The sequence below is a fragment of the Cupressus sempervirens genome, chromosome 2 (genome assembly GCF_028749045.1).
Source record: "Cupressus sempervirens isolate cs-2001-9-10 chromosome 2, ASM2874904v1, whole genome shotgun sequence".
In the NCBI taxonomy this organism is placed as follows: Eukaryota; Viridiplantae; Streptophyta; class Pinopsida; order Cupressales; family Cupressaceae; genus Cupressus; species Cupressus sempervirens.
The window spans coordinates 233,062,986-233,078,311 of NC_143119.1; positions in this window are offsets into that span (position 1 = coordinate 233,062,986).

Here is a 15,326-nt window from a genome sequence, read left to right on the forward strand (position 1 = left end):
TAGTTTCTAGCTCGGCATCAACACTATCAATTGATCAATATTGATGCCTAATCAACACTAAATTTTCTCAACACTTATCGAGGCTTGGTTGACACTAGCATCACTCAACATGAACTTCAAAAATCCTTAATATTTTACTCTATTGCTCGGTCAAGCTTATGCATTTTTCAATCTCTTTAAATGTATTCATGATATAAAAAATCAAATTACCTTATCAAAGTCTAACTAATCAAATGTCCATGGTAACTTCCTTTTCATAACTCGAGCTTTTCTCTAGGCTCTTTTATTGAGAAATTTCTCAAATCCTCTTCATTAATTAAATAGACATGACATTTAGATCAAATAGCAACATGTCTCATTAATAGATTTGACATCAATGACAATACAACAATTATTTCAATTGTATTTTCCAACAAGAATATGTTTCTTCTACAATAAATTGTACTCATGTCATATGGATCAAGAAACATTTGGAAGGGATATAAGAGAAGGTTGATGAACTAGTAGTTATCTACTATGGTAACACAAGTGCAATAAAAAATTCAAAGGATATGGTGATGCACTCTTAGACCAATCGTACATCCATCAAGTATAATTATCTTAGAGAGTAGGTTCAATAAAAGGAAGTAAAGTTGGAGTATGTGCCAATTGAGGAATATGGAGTAGATATATTCACAAGGATACTACCCAAGAATATATGTGAGAACTTGAGGAGAAGATTAGGGGTAATTCCCTCACCTGATATGAACTAGAAGAAGATACAAATTACATAAATTAAAGTGCTATCATTTAATATATTATGATTTGAAATAATGTTTAATTGTTGCTCCTTAGTGTGGACAATTTCAAAATGAAGAGGTGTGCATAGATAGAAGAAAAGATTGTACAATAGTAGGTGTACTGTCTTAAAATGGATGTATTTTATTTTGAAGCCATTTATCCCTCCTTAGTGAAGTTTTGGTATCTCTCTCTCTCTCTCTCACACACACACACACACACACACACACACACACACACACACACACACACACACACACACACACACACACACACACACACACACACACACACACACACACACACACACACACACACACACACACACACACACATTTATAGGTCATCTCTTATCTTCTAGTTGCTTAACTATCTCCCAATTCTTTTTGAACCTTCTTTGAGGCCTCCAAGACTCCATTCTAGGAGCCCCTTCACGATTAAGTCAAATTATTTTAAAAGAGGTTGACCTAAATCAATTATTGATTTTAAGGCCCAAAGTGCTTCAGTTTTTCTAATTGTTCACTCTTACTCCTAGGACAACCTACTTTATTTTTGAACCCAAATTAGTATATAAGTAGGCTTGGGAATTTAATTTTAATCATCATCGCTCTCAAATAAATAAAGATAAATCATACACATTCCCATTAGGCATTCTTCAAGAATTCATCAAGTTCAAGCATTTCCTTCTTACATCAACATTCTTCCTTCAAGGTGGTAGTGGAATTTAGCTTCTAAGGATGAGATCTATTAGTCCAAATCTTTCAAGTTCTTTCATCATTCATCATGGAATGTCATATACACTCCTATTAATGAGGTCTTGACTTCTTGGGTTTCCTTTTTGGTTTATTTGATTCAAGGCTATTACATTTACATCCTTGATCACATATCAAATTCAATTACATCTACAAAGGTAATTGTATCTTTCATTTGATATATTCAATCCTACTACATATTAGAATTTCTTTTATCAGTACTTTTACATCTGAATTTCAAGGTTTATTCCTCAATCTAGGTCTTGACCAAGGAAATCTCTTAACAAGCCAAAAAAAAATCCAAGTTATAGTGTGTGTAGGAACAAGATAACTAAATTTCTACCAAATATTGAAAACTACTTGACACAACATTTCCAAATAAGTTGGTTCAACTTTGGTATTATGTTCTTGGAACATAGTGACTTTTTCATAAAGCATCTAGACACATTACCACCAAGTCAACATCTTCTTGGAGACCTACAAAAAATAACATTTTCTTAGTTTTCTATTGTGATAATGAATCCATAGTCGAAAGTTCTACTAGATGTTTAGATTTGTGATTTTTGAAGCAAAGAGACCTATTCCTCTACCAATTTCAAGTTGCATACTTTATCAATCATTTCACTTTTTATTGTAGGCCTCTTTTTATATCTTAGTTACGTTGATTGCATAAATTTATCACCTATATCTATCTTACTCTTCTCATTTAATCAATTAACCCAATTACACATTTACATTGCATGAAAGAGGACTTTCTTGCAAACTTTGTTGATATGATTTGGGTTTAGTATTGGAATCTCTTTATCTACTTAATTTTTTCTAATCTAACTTGGGTTATATTAATATTTATGTTTGGAAGCTTCTCTTTCTCTTGTATTGAATGTTAGTGTATGGTGGATGCCCTATCCTATTGCGTATTTTCATTCCCCCCTAAACATTTTGGTGAACTCAAAGAGTCTCCTTTTTTTGATTTGGAGTTAGATCCCTTTATCTCTCATGTTTCCTCCTTGGAATTGGGTATTTATCTTCTTTTGGTGAACCCAACTTATGCCCCTTTCTTTTTTTGGAGTTAAATTGCTTCTTGGTGTGTTTAGATCTACTTTGTATGCTATTTAGAACTTTTTGTTTTCATTTACATTTTTTTCATATATATATTTCATTTCATATATTTGCATTTAAAAAATACAAAAACATTGCATCCTACATTCCTAGATTTCATTTCTTTAATAGTCATTACATTTCCTTTCAATGGGATACTTATTTTTATGTCTAACCCATCTTCATGATCTATTGGAGTAAATAATTATTTATTAATTATTTATTCTTTTACTTAAGTTTACTTAGGTTAATGCATTTAGTTAATAGTTGTAGTTGATGAGCTTTTGACAACATGAGAGTTTGTTTCTATTTAAAGTCATATTTATCCTCTCACCTTGATCAAGGATATCACACCTTTTGTGGATGTATGCTTAGTTGTCAACCTTATCTTCTAGCACTTTCTAGCTTGTTCTACAAGCTTCCTTGAGGCTTTTATATTCGATCTATCTCATTGTATTTTATCATCTCATTTTCAATAGCAATACATTTTCTTTGTTTGCAATATCTTCTCTCTCAGTCCGTTTAGGTTTTCCAAGCTCCATCTCTTCCTTCTTTGGTTTCCTTTCAACAGGTTATTTGCATGCAAGTGATCTTGGTGAGCTATGAAGTTGGCTTTCATAAACTTCTACATGGTATTAGAGCCTCCCTATTACTTCTTGTTCGAAGGTTTTTTGAAGCCATGATTCAGAGACACAAACCTTACTTTGTTTATGTATTTTCCTTCAATCTGGGGGAAGAACATTTTTTGGAGCACTTTGGGCCTAAACGGATATTTCCATTGAGTTTAGAAGACTTGTTATAGTCAAGAACCATAAAAAATTTGTCTATTTTGGTGACAAGAGATTTGGGAGACAAACTTTTTTTGCCCAAGCTTGCCGTATAGACTGTACGGATGATTTTGTAGAAAAAAAAATTAAAAAATTCATTTTGGGTGCTACCACCAACCGGCTACCACTACACCATCATGGAGTTTCCACCATGCAACCCATGCACCACTGCAGCCAGTTGCACTACCATAGTGACATTTTGGCCTGACCGTCGCCAGCGGACCACCCACTGCTCACCACGGCCCGCAGTGCCACCAGTAGAGTAGCCCCTTCAACTGCTACCCGCTTGCAGTCCTTACAACACAATAGCCCATGTGGAGTTTAGAGATAGTTGGCATGATTTATAGTTTCCACATGGCCCCTGCCATGTTAGCTAACTATGCACCATACTGCCACGTGGCTAACACTTGGCCCCTACCACATTAGCTGACTCTACACTGTACTACCATGTGGCTGACACATGGCACTGCCACGTGGCCCCTTTATTTCTATGATGGTTGTGAAGCCATCAATTTTAATCATGTAATATACTAATGTCAACACGACAATACCTTGCATCGACACCCCTGCCAGTACTCTAGGTCCCTTTTTGACCTACTCGCAATTTTTTGGCCATATCTTGAGCATATTGAGGTATTTTTTCGATCCAAAAGATGCGCCAGAAAGCTAGTTCTAAGATGAAGAAATTGGTATAGGTATTTTTAGGTTTTGATAGAGTTTAGTTGCTCATTTTTTTAGTCAAAGTCTAAAGTTCCATTTTTCATTCTGGCAAGCTTTTCTTTTGCATCCCATCTCTATTTTTTGAAAACATTATATTTTTGGAAAGCTAGTTTTGTCATCTTTTTAGAAATGCTGTCATTTCCTTTAGATTCTACCCCATGCTCTTTCTATCATGTTTTTTTGGCATTTTTCCTCTATGGTGGATATCATGGGTGTTTCAAGTCTGAAGATCATTTTCATGGCATGAGATCTGTTATTTTGGGTTGTACTATCTTTTGTATAAGATTTTTTTCCTTTTTTGATAATTGTTGATATCATTTGTAAGAATATTTATGCAAACACACTAAGATAAAGTGCCACTCTTGTATTTTGGGTTCATGAACGTTGTTTTGAGATAGTTATACTTGCACTATTTTTATAAAACACCATGGGGGGATAGTTGTTTGTCACTTTTATGCCCTCTTCCTTTTTTGGCCCATGCAGCATCAATGACCATGCCTTTATAGGTGTTTGTACCTATTCAAATCTCTTGTTGTTCTTGGTTCTTTCTGCAGAGGATTCTAGCCCACCTTCTTAGTTGCTTGTCATCTCACCCCATCTGCATTGAGGGGGGTTATTCTATTGTTCTAATGCTTCCTTGGTTCGATGGTTCAATAGTGTGAACTATGTATTTAGTACCTGATCCTATATACTAGGTGATTGCAGTGGCTGGCTACCTATGCATTTTGGTGAGATGGATCATCTACCATATAGACATGCTCAATTCACAACTTCTTCTTCCATTGAGGTTCTTTAGATCAACAGTTTCTTTCTGATTACAGAGTTTGTGGCTTCTTCATGCTTTAGTGATGCTCTTCATAATCACTCTTTGTTCTTGTTTTCTAAGACATTCCTCTAGTTGGGGGCTTCTTCAATCTTTCACTGGATTTTTAGTTACCTCTTTTTGGGAGAGGATTTTTCCCATGAGGTTTTCTCTCTTTCCCCATTTTTAGAGGTTGCATTTCTTTTTATTGTTCATGGGTACCTAACATGACCTTGTTGCTAGGACCCATTCTGCATTTCATCTTAGTTTTTGTGAGCTTAAGGCAGTCCCCTAAGTTACACTTAGGGGGGGGGTGCTAGAGTAAATAATTATTTATTAATTATTTATTCTTTTACTTAAGTTTACTTAGGTTATTTCATTTAGTTAATAGTTTTAGTTGATGAGTTGTTGAAAACACAAGAGTTTGTTCCTATTTAAAGTCATACTTATCCTCTCACCTTGATCGAGGATATCCCACCTTTTGTGGATGTATGCTTAGTTGTCAACCTTATCTTCTAGCACATTCTAGCTTGTTCTACAAGCTTCCTTGAGGCTTTTATATTTAGTCTCTCTCATTGTATTTTATCATCTCATTTTCAATAGCAATACATTTTCTTTGTTTGCAATATCTTCTCTCTCAATCCATTTAGTTTTTCCAAGCTCCACTTCTTCCTTTGGTTTCCCTTCAATAGGTTATTTGTATGTAGGTGATCTTGGTGAGCTGCGAAGTTGGCTTTTATCAACTTCTACATGATCTTCAAGACATTCCATTTAATGCATATGATGAGGATTTAGTATGTTATTTCATTGAGGATCACCTTTTTAACATGGATAATCCTACTATTTTGGATAAAACCTTCGATAAGGGCATGAATTACGTGTAAAAGCACAAACCCATGTCACCTTTTATAAAAAAGGATCCCAAAACACAAATTGTTCAACTTTAATCACATAAAAATGGTATTTGTATTTAGAATTTGAAGATGATGTAAATTGATGAAATGTTTAAAATTGGATAAATTTTATGCCTATAATTTTTTTTTTTAAAGTAACAATTTATTAAGTTTTTAAAATTTTGAAGTCCTTTTCTTAACTTCAAAAAATATAGGGTGTAGTTTCCATCAACCAAGTATATGCAAATCATCCTTTTTTTCTCTAAAATATTTTATAGATGACATGTATAGCTAAGCAACCAAAAAGGAAATATTGATTTTTTTCTTTTTTTTTGGATTGGTAAGAGGCCGAACCCAAGATTAATTATTATGTGCTGTAATTAATTATTATTATTATTATTATTATTATTATTATTATTTTGATTAGTAAGAGGCTGAAGCCAAGATTCATTAGTATTATTATGTGTTATGATTAATTATTATAATTAAGTATTAATCTTGAGTAGATACGAACCCATGACCTCCCACATAGGAAGCTCACAATTTACCATTGTGTTGTAAGCTCTTGCCTAAAAGAAAATATTGATTTTTGATGTATATATTCTTTGTTTTATTTTCTCAAGTTTGACCTTATCAAAAACCAACAATTTTTTCCTCCCATAAAAAATTCCCTATTAAATCTACACTTGTTTGAATTTTTTTTACATATTCTTGAAGAGGACTCTCTCCTCTAGGGATACATTTAAATTTTATTTTTAAAAATATGATTTACTATTTTTTTCCCTTTTTTTAGGTAGCATCTTCTCAAATATTAAAATATCTATGTACAATATTTTGAAATTATAACATATTATATCTAATCAAAACACTATGTAATTTATAGAATGATGATATCAACTCAAAGATCTACAAAAGGGTATTTTTAGTTTTTGAAAAAATGTTAATTTTTGATAGAGAAATGAGATTTGACCCAAATAGGTTTAGAGGTCCTAAAAAGTACAACAGATTTGTGCTTTTACCCTTACTCCTTTCCTCATGAAGAAACCTATATACCATAGGATGAAAACTTTGTTATTGCTTCTAATGATCAACCAGTTTCTATGCATTTCATTGACATTCCTTTTATTGACAAGGCCTTGATGAGTTATGTTTTTATTTCTCCTAAGAGTACCCTAGAGGTGAATAATCACACCCTTGGTGCTTCTTCTTGTTTCTTTCAAGATGCATTGGAAAATAAATTTGATCCTGTTGAAAATGATGATCATTTTGACCTCTTTTTCAAAAATCTAACCTTAGACGTTGTGGACTTTAATCACATTGACCCTATGGGTGTTTTTTCAACCCTTCAAGATTGTGCAACCTTATATTTTACACCATCATTGTATAGAAACACCAACATCCCTTAATTTGAGAATAAAACATCTTTATTTGATAAGTATATGCATTTTGAATATTTTAATTTTTATTTCAATCTAATTTCTCCTAAAAGTTCATCTTTTTCTATGCTTTGTCCAAATGATATGACTAGTCAATATCATTATTTTCAATCTAAAGAATACATTGATTATGGTATATTTTTAATCGATTGTAATAATGAGTGGTATATTTTTCATGATCACTATACTTGATACATCTACATCCCTATTATGTTTCTCCTAGTGTTGTGACATAGGTAGCCTATCCTTTGTGGTCTCATTATCCTACTTTATGAGTAGCATAATAGGCTTTCCCCTTATATCCTCACTTGGGAGGCAACTGCTCTATTTCCTTTTCCTATACATATCATAGGATCCTTTTTCTCCCCTTTTTCACTTGTTCTCCTTTTATATGATGACATATTTTCTTGCATTCATTCATTGTGTTACTTATGAATTAACATTCCAAGTGTAATCTTATATTTTCTTGAAATCACATGTCTAGTATAAATTGAAACCAATGAGGGAGATTTAATACATCCTTCTCCTATCTAATGCATCTAATATATTTTATGAACTTGCGTTCTCTTATAATTTGATATTCTCTTTTGCATGCATTTATTGTGTTACATTCTAAGTGTAATCTTATGCTTATAAGTGCATCTTTGTTATGAAATAATATCTTATTGAGGGCATATACTATAATTTCTTTATTATTTATCTTAAGGATAATTATCTCTTTGTTCTTCTTCTTGTGTTCCCTAGAGTAGGCATAACATGGTATTGTATGTGCTCATTGTGGCAAGACACACACTTCAACATAATCATTCCATGCCAAATTCATCCAAGAGTGAATATAAGATTATTCATATTGAATGATCTAAACATGTTGACTTGTTACCTTCTATCTAATTAGGTTTTGAAGGATTGCTCTCAGGACCAAGATCATAGTGACCATAAACCATATTAGATGAAGGGTTCATAAAGAAATGCATGATTAAGTTAAGATATGAAACTATTCTAGATATGAAAGTATTAGTTTGAGAAAGTAAGAAAATACTATCAACTAAGAACAATGCACATTAAGCTAAAATGATAAGTAAATACTAGGAAATGAAAAGAACTTGAGTGTGCAAATAGCCCTAGCACAAATTCAGTAGCATGCCAATACTCATAAACTTGCACCTTAGAAATGAGAGATGGAGATTCTCAATTTATAGAAAACCATAATTGATCAATGATTTAGATCAAAATGGATGAACAATCGATATTCAATGAGAGTTGAGTTTGAATGGAAGGTTTCCATTTGAGACTTAGTTAATTGGTTTTTTTCCCTATTTGATTCAAGTTAACTGATTATTTCCATTTTTAAATGCAAGAAGAGATTTTGAATAATATTATTTGAAGATTATCTTATATTTCAATATTTAAATTCAAATAGTGAATAATATTAGAATAATATCAAATAATTTAATGAATTCCCTTTTCATGTGTTTGTGGAAAAGGGGTATTTAATTTAATCAAAGTGTTAAAACCTTTAAATTAAATTAATTAATGTATTATGTTTAATAGACAATATATTGATAATTAGGAGTCTATTAAGGTTTAGTGATTTTTTAAAATTGATATTCAAAACAAGTAGATACACTTAGGATTAACAACACTTAATGAATTTTTAGGACTTTGTCACTTGATTTTGTAGATTAGTGAAAAATTTGTTTAGGACATTGATTCTAGGGTATTACATTTTCCCCTTTTTGAATTGATGTGTGAGTATCACATCAATTCCAAGAACAGTTTGATTCTAAAGCATATGACAAGAACTAAGATCAATTTTGAGCTTGATGGGACAAAGACCAATGGATGAGATAAAATTGATTTTGAACTTGGCTAAACAAAATCAATCAACGTAAATTTAGCTGATATGGGTTACAAGAAACTAAACATCTGTCTATTGAAAAGAGATCAAGATTATCTCTAGAGTGAAGCTCAATCCTCAAAAATTTAGATAGAAGTACCAAAAATATACCCATTAAAAGAAGGATCATCCCCATAATGAGGCTTGATCCTCAAAAGCTTAGATAAAACACCATAGCATTTGTCCATTAAAAGTAGGAACATCCCTAGAATGAGGCTTGATCCTCAAAAATTTAGATAGAACACCTGGATGTCTATCCATATAAAGATGACAAGAGTTTTCATTAGATGATGAAGATGACTTCACTTAATATGTGTCTTAGCTAGAGTCAATCACTTAATCAATAGATACGACAATACTAAATTGATATGGATTATAGGAACTGTTATGCCCGAAGAGATTTGAGATGGCCATAAATAGATCATGGGATACTCAATTTGATACAGGATACAAGAAATTAGATATTCCCCTAGAGACTAGATGCCCCTAGGAATTATGACTTTGAGTTTTGATCAAATTTATTTTCTTGAAGTAAGATTTGATTAATGTAAGAAATGCATTCATCCTACCCCCTTGGGAGCGAAATTAAAAGCTAAGAAATTAGAATGGTTATCCAAAGTAGTTGATTGAAGTGAAAGATGCAATTCAAGATTTAGAAGAATGTAGAATAGGTTTGAATAGATTGAGAATGATTTGCATAATATTTGGAGTCCATTTATCAAGGTTTCAGGTCCTATTTGACCAAGGTTAGATTTTTCTAAAAATTTAAAATTGTTAAGAAAATGTTGATTTGATGAGATTATAAGATGAATATTGTATCAAAAATGATAAATGCACAAGGTTTCAATCATGTTGGTCCCAAAATCTTAATTTGTGATTTTCAGCTATTTAGAGATGTTAGATTTCAATCCCAACAATAGATCTAGGACTATCCAATTAGGTAGGGGGTGATTTTCATGCCAATCAAAGCACTTTTGAAAGTTAGGTCAAAAACTATGTAAGGGTCAAAAAGGTCATTTTCAATTCATTTGCTACATTTTTCTTTTGTGATTTTTCTCTAAGGTGAAAATGGTGGTCCCCATTCACACACATCATTTTGAGCTCTAGAGGTGACACGATCACTCTACAGACTACCTACCCTTGATAAGTCAACAAAATTCTCTTTGTTGATGCAAAATTTTGCATTTTTAACCAAAAAATTTAATATTTTTATTTCAAATTTTATTTTTTCCTCATATGGGACTTTGATCCCTTGTCTTGTACAATAAGAATCCTCATATGAGGCTTGGCATCAGAGGTCCTTTTTAGCCTTTTCTCATATAGAAGCATGTAAAGGCTCATGTTAGAGGCACCAATATTTTGTATGTTAGAGTCCTAGTAGGTTATTTACTTGTATGAAATGATGGGAGTCCTCCTACGAGGCCAAAACCTCATCTAGTACTAAATTGTGGCTTGTATGAGCCTTGATACCACTTTGGATGATGTTGTTTTCTCATATGGCAACACAAACTTGTTTTCTCAATTGTAGTCATAGAATTTTGATATTTTGAGTGTGCAAATAACCTTGTGTATCTATTTAGCATCTTTTCTAGTATTTGTTTCATATTTGTATAGCATGTTTTTAGCTTGTTTTAGTTGATTATTGATAGGTGTCTCTATTTTTTTTTGTGCAGGTTGATCTGTCGAACATAGATTTTTGATTTATGCATCTTCCTACATAATGCATTATTCATTAGTTTTCTAAGATTCATTTGACACATCTAAAAATACTTGGGTTCTCACATCTACTTAATATACCTAACATTTAGGTTAATCATGAATTGCTAATAGCCTTGGTGGATTATTTCCATAGTGAGACAAACACCTTCCACTTGCCTACTAGAGAGATGACTATTATTTTGGAGGAACTATACAAGATTTTGTGGATTCTGATTTATGGGCCTAGAGTGGAGTATGAATCATAATTGAGACTTGGGATTGAGGTGTTACGAGTTGTTTTCTAGGATGACACCATTCTTGAGAGATCCATTAGATGAGATCATTTGATTAAGAGATATGGAAACAGTTCTTTGCTTCCATGTGTCATAGAAAGATTCATTGGTTGCATCTTGATGACTGATATAAGCTAGCAAGGCCTATTATGTGAGCGGGGTTAGATGCTCAAGGAGATTATAACCAAATTGACAATTTATGAAAGGGGTCAATGTATGATTTCTCATATATACCACAAGATGTATGAGGTAGTGTATTATGGTGCTAAGAACATGATGATTGGTGTTATAGTTCTACAAATCTAGACATGGGAGCATCTTCTCATTGTGAGACCAGTGTTCGATGATCAAAGAGAGCTAAAGAAGAGCTATATCATGCGATGTAACATAGAGATTACCAAGCCAATGTTGGGTAAGATAGGTTATTGAAGGAGACAAATGGATGATCTAGTTTCAGTGACATGGAGGCCTTAGAGAGAGATATATCCTTGGGATGATGCATGCTTAGATTTTCCTTATATGATGGTATCTTGCCCCTTGACTAGGAGATCACTATAAAATCTAGAGAGATTACCCCTTACTTGATTATGGTGATAGTTTGGGAGGATGTAGGATTCTCCCAAGAGCATACTGCATATTCTCACTTTGCCAATGAGAGAAGGGATGGGTTTAGAGGCAAGTTGTATAACAGATGGAAGAAGAGATGGATGACATGATCCTCCAAAGATGGGATTATCTTTTAGGTATTATTTATGCAAGGGTTACTAAGATCTATATAGTTCATTTTGTGACATACCTCTTCCTATGTTCACAGATCCACCTGGTAGAGGAGCATAGGTACTCTTATAGTAATAAGATATTATCTTATTAATTAAATCATTTTGATTTAATTATTTAAATTTCACTTATTAACTCTACTTTTCTTAAGCTAAACATTAAGCATAATTATCTAATTAATTATTATTATGCAACCTAGGTTAGTTTTACCTTTTAGGGTTATGATCTCCTTTTATAATGATTGATCTTTCTTTGTAATTAACAGAAATTTTTGATTGAATAAAAATTTCTCTTTTTTATCATTAGGAATGTCTCCTCTATGGATAAGTTAATTCCAACCTCCATAGCTTTTTGCTTCTCTTTCTGTGATAGATGTTTGCATGCATTGATTCTTGGGAGCTTTGGGGTTGATCTTTCATCAACTTCAACATAGTATTAGAGCTTCAAAATTTCATGTCCTAGTTCCCTTCATGAGAGGTTTGAATTTAGTTCTTAGACATATTTTTAGAGGTTTTTTATTATTAGATTGGGGGGGGGGGGGGGGGGGGGGGCGGTCACTTTTTTGGTGCACTTTTAGCCCAAACAAACCTCACCAATGGATTTCTAATGCGTAAAAACTCTATTTGCATATAATTTTTTTCCAATTTGGACACAGTTGATTGGTAAGGAAAATTCTTTTCCCCCTAGATTGAGCATGCTTCCTAAGGTAGCAATTTATTCCTTTTATTAAAAAAATCACAAAAAAATTCCTGTATATGGAAGCCTTGTAGGTTGTCTAGGGTAGTTCTAGGTGATAGTTGCAGCTCTATCATGTAGATTATTTTAAGGATGGCACCTATGTGGGTTTTCATGTTGTAATTATGAATTATTTAATTCTACATTTGTGGAGATAATAGAAAGCTCATTTTTTTTCTTGAATTTTTTTGTTGTTTATACATTTTTGTTATGTGTTTATGGTAATAATGGGAACACCCTTCATCAAAACTCCTCATAGTCAATATGTACTATAGAATGTTTAGGTTTCTGAAAGGTTCAAACTCAAGTTTATATGTATTATCTACATTTTATATTTCTTCTAAGTCTTTCCTTATATCCTCATTCCTAATTGACTCAAACTTGTAATGAATATATGCTCTAATGTCTTCTACATGTCATACTCCCTTTGGGGGTTTGTAAAAACTGCTGGTAGTGGGATAGTGTCCCTCATAGGATTTTCAGGATGGGTTAACCACCTTCTATGGTTCTATATGACTATTGGTTGTATTGGTCATTGACAGGTTGATCTTTTGGTGCAATGACAACCCTAACCTTTCTAACAATTGCTATCAGAGCATGGTCACATTTTCAAATCATGTAGGCCATGACAAGTGATGCTGGGAGGGGCATTGTTGGTAGTAGGCTAGTGTCCCTTATAGGATTTTTAACTTAGCTTAACTGCCTCTTGTGGTTCTATAAGACTATTGGTTGTATTAGGCATTGATTGGTCGAACTTATGTTGCAACAACAACCCTAACCTTTCTAACAAAAATTATCTAGTAGGGCCATCTTCCATAGACACAATTGGGTCTTTCTTGAACTAATATCTAGATCTATCCTTAACAATTTATAAGTGCCACTTATCCATTATTTACTATCTTCAAAAATAGTTATAATTGATTGAACTAGGTGAACCCTAGGTGTAAGGGCAATCTTGCATCACCCAAAAATATTACTATTTCTAGTTTTCTAGTTTTTGTGTTTTTAATTAAGGCTAATATATTAGCAATTTGGATAAGTAGGGTAAGTTGGAATAGTGTTAGAGTTTTCATTTATGGAAAGATATACTTTGTGCAAAGAAGGTACTATGTACAGATGAAGATTCTATAGTTAGACATGGAAAATTGTCTAAGAATTAGATAGTTTAACTAGAAGAATAGAGACAATTTTGGTATGCATGATTAGCATAGGCATTATTGGCATGTGTGAAGTTAGCTACACATAGTACAGAGTGTTAGGATTACATATATAAGCCTGCAGATCAGTACAATCAATAGAGAGGACGATATGTAAGATTTACCAAGTGTGGCACTATATAGGTAGAATAGAGTATAATAGTAAATGGGTAATTATGAGTTAAGGAATTATTTTGTTTACGAAATAATTACTTGAATAATTAGGGATGACATCCTAGATGTTAACTCTAAGAGGGAAAGAATTAATTTTGCATTTTTCCAAGTGTGTGAAAGGTTGAAGGCTGACAAAACATTTTTAGTAAAGTTATAAAAGATAGAATGCAATATGAGAAGTTATGTGTAAGTTGAAAGTGATGTGCAAACTTATGTGAAAGCTGCATTTATGATATGCAAAACATTTGTGATGCAAATTTTGATGTATGATCAGAGGTATGCAAAAAGAAAAAAAAAGGAAAGATTAGATATTGAATATATCAACATTGCAAAAGAGGTTTTTGTATCTATCTCTTTGTATCAAGAAATTGTATTGTATATTGCATGTTCTGGCAGTGGGCTCAACTTGCATACGTTTTGTAATTGTATAGAACAACTCTTAACAAGGTTAAGGCTTTTAACAGGGCCTAGTCTTCTACAAGAACCCAGACACTATATGTATGTAATAAACTCCTAATAGGGTCAATATCCTTAACTAGATACTTTTTTTTATTGGATCATTTTGTGGGTACTATCCCCACTGGAGTTTTCCCTTGGCCAAGGTTTCCTTAGTTAATAAAATATGGTTTTATGAGTTCTCTTTGTGTATGGTTATTCATACTATTCAACATTGTTAGTTTACTTTCATATGCATGTTGCAAGGCAATTAATAATTTCATTTTTGGGATAAATTTCATAGAATACTAATTTGCCCCCTCCTCCCTCTTAGTATTCCCTATTTCTAACAATTGGTGTCAGAGACTAGGTACTCAAAAGAGGTTTAACAACTTGAGTAAGATCCCTATGGAAATGGAATAGTTGCAGAAGAACCTTGAAGAAGTTCTTGAGCAGAAGAACCTTCTTACCGAAGAAAAAAATAAATTGAAAGAAATATATGAAGTTGCAAAAGACTACATTGGGAAATTGAAAGATAAGATTGACCCCTAAAATCTAGAAAGGAACCTAAAGATCAGACAAAATATAGTGACAAAGTATCAAAATTGAAGATAGAAAATGAGATTCCGAAACATGAGTTGAAAATCATTGAACTAAAATAAAGTTTGAAGAAAGATGATGGCAAAGTTTAATTAGATATGAAATCTAAAAATGTAGATCTAAGATCCCATCTTAAAAAATTGATATTAGAACTTGAATCCATCAAATTAGAGTATGTAGAATTTGAGAAGTACAATATTATTGTGAAAGGAGAGT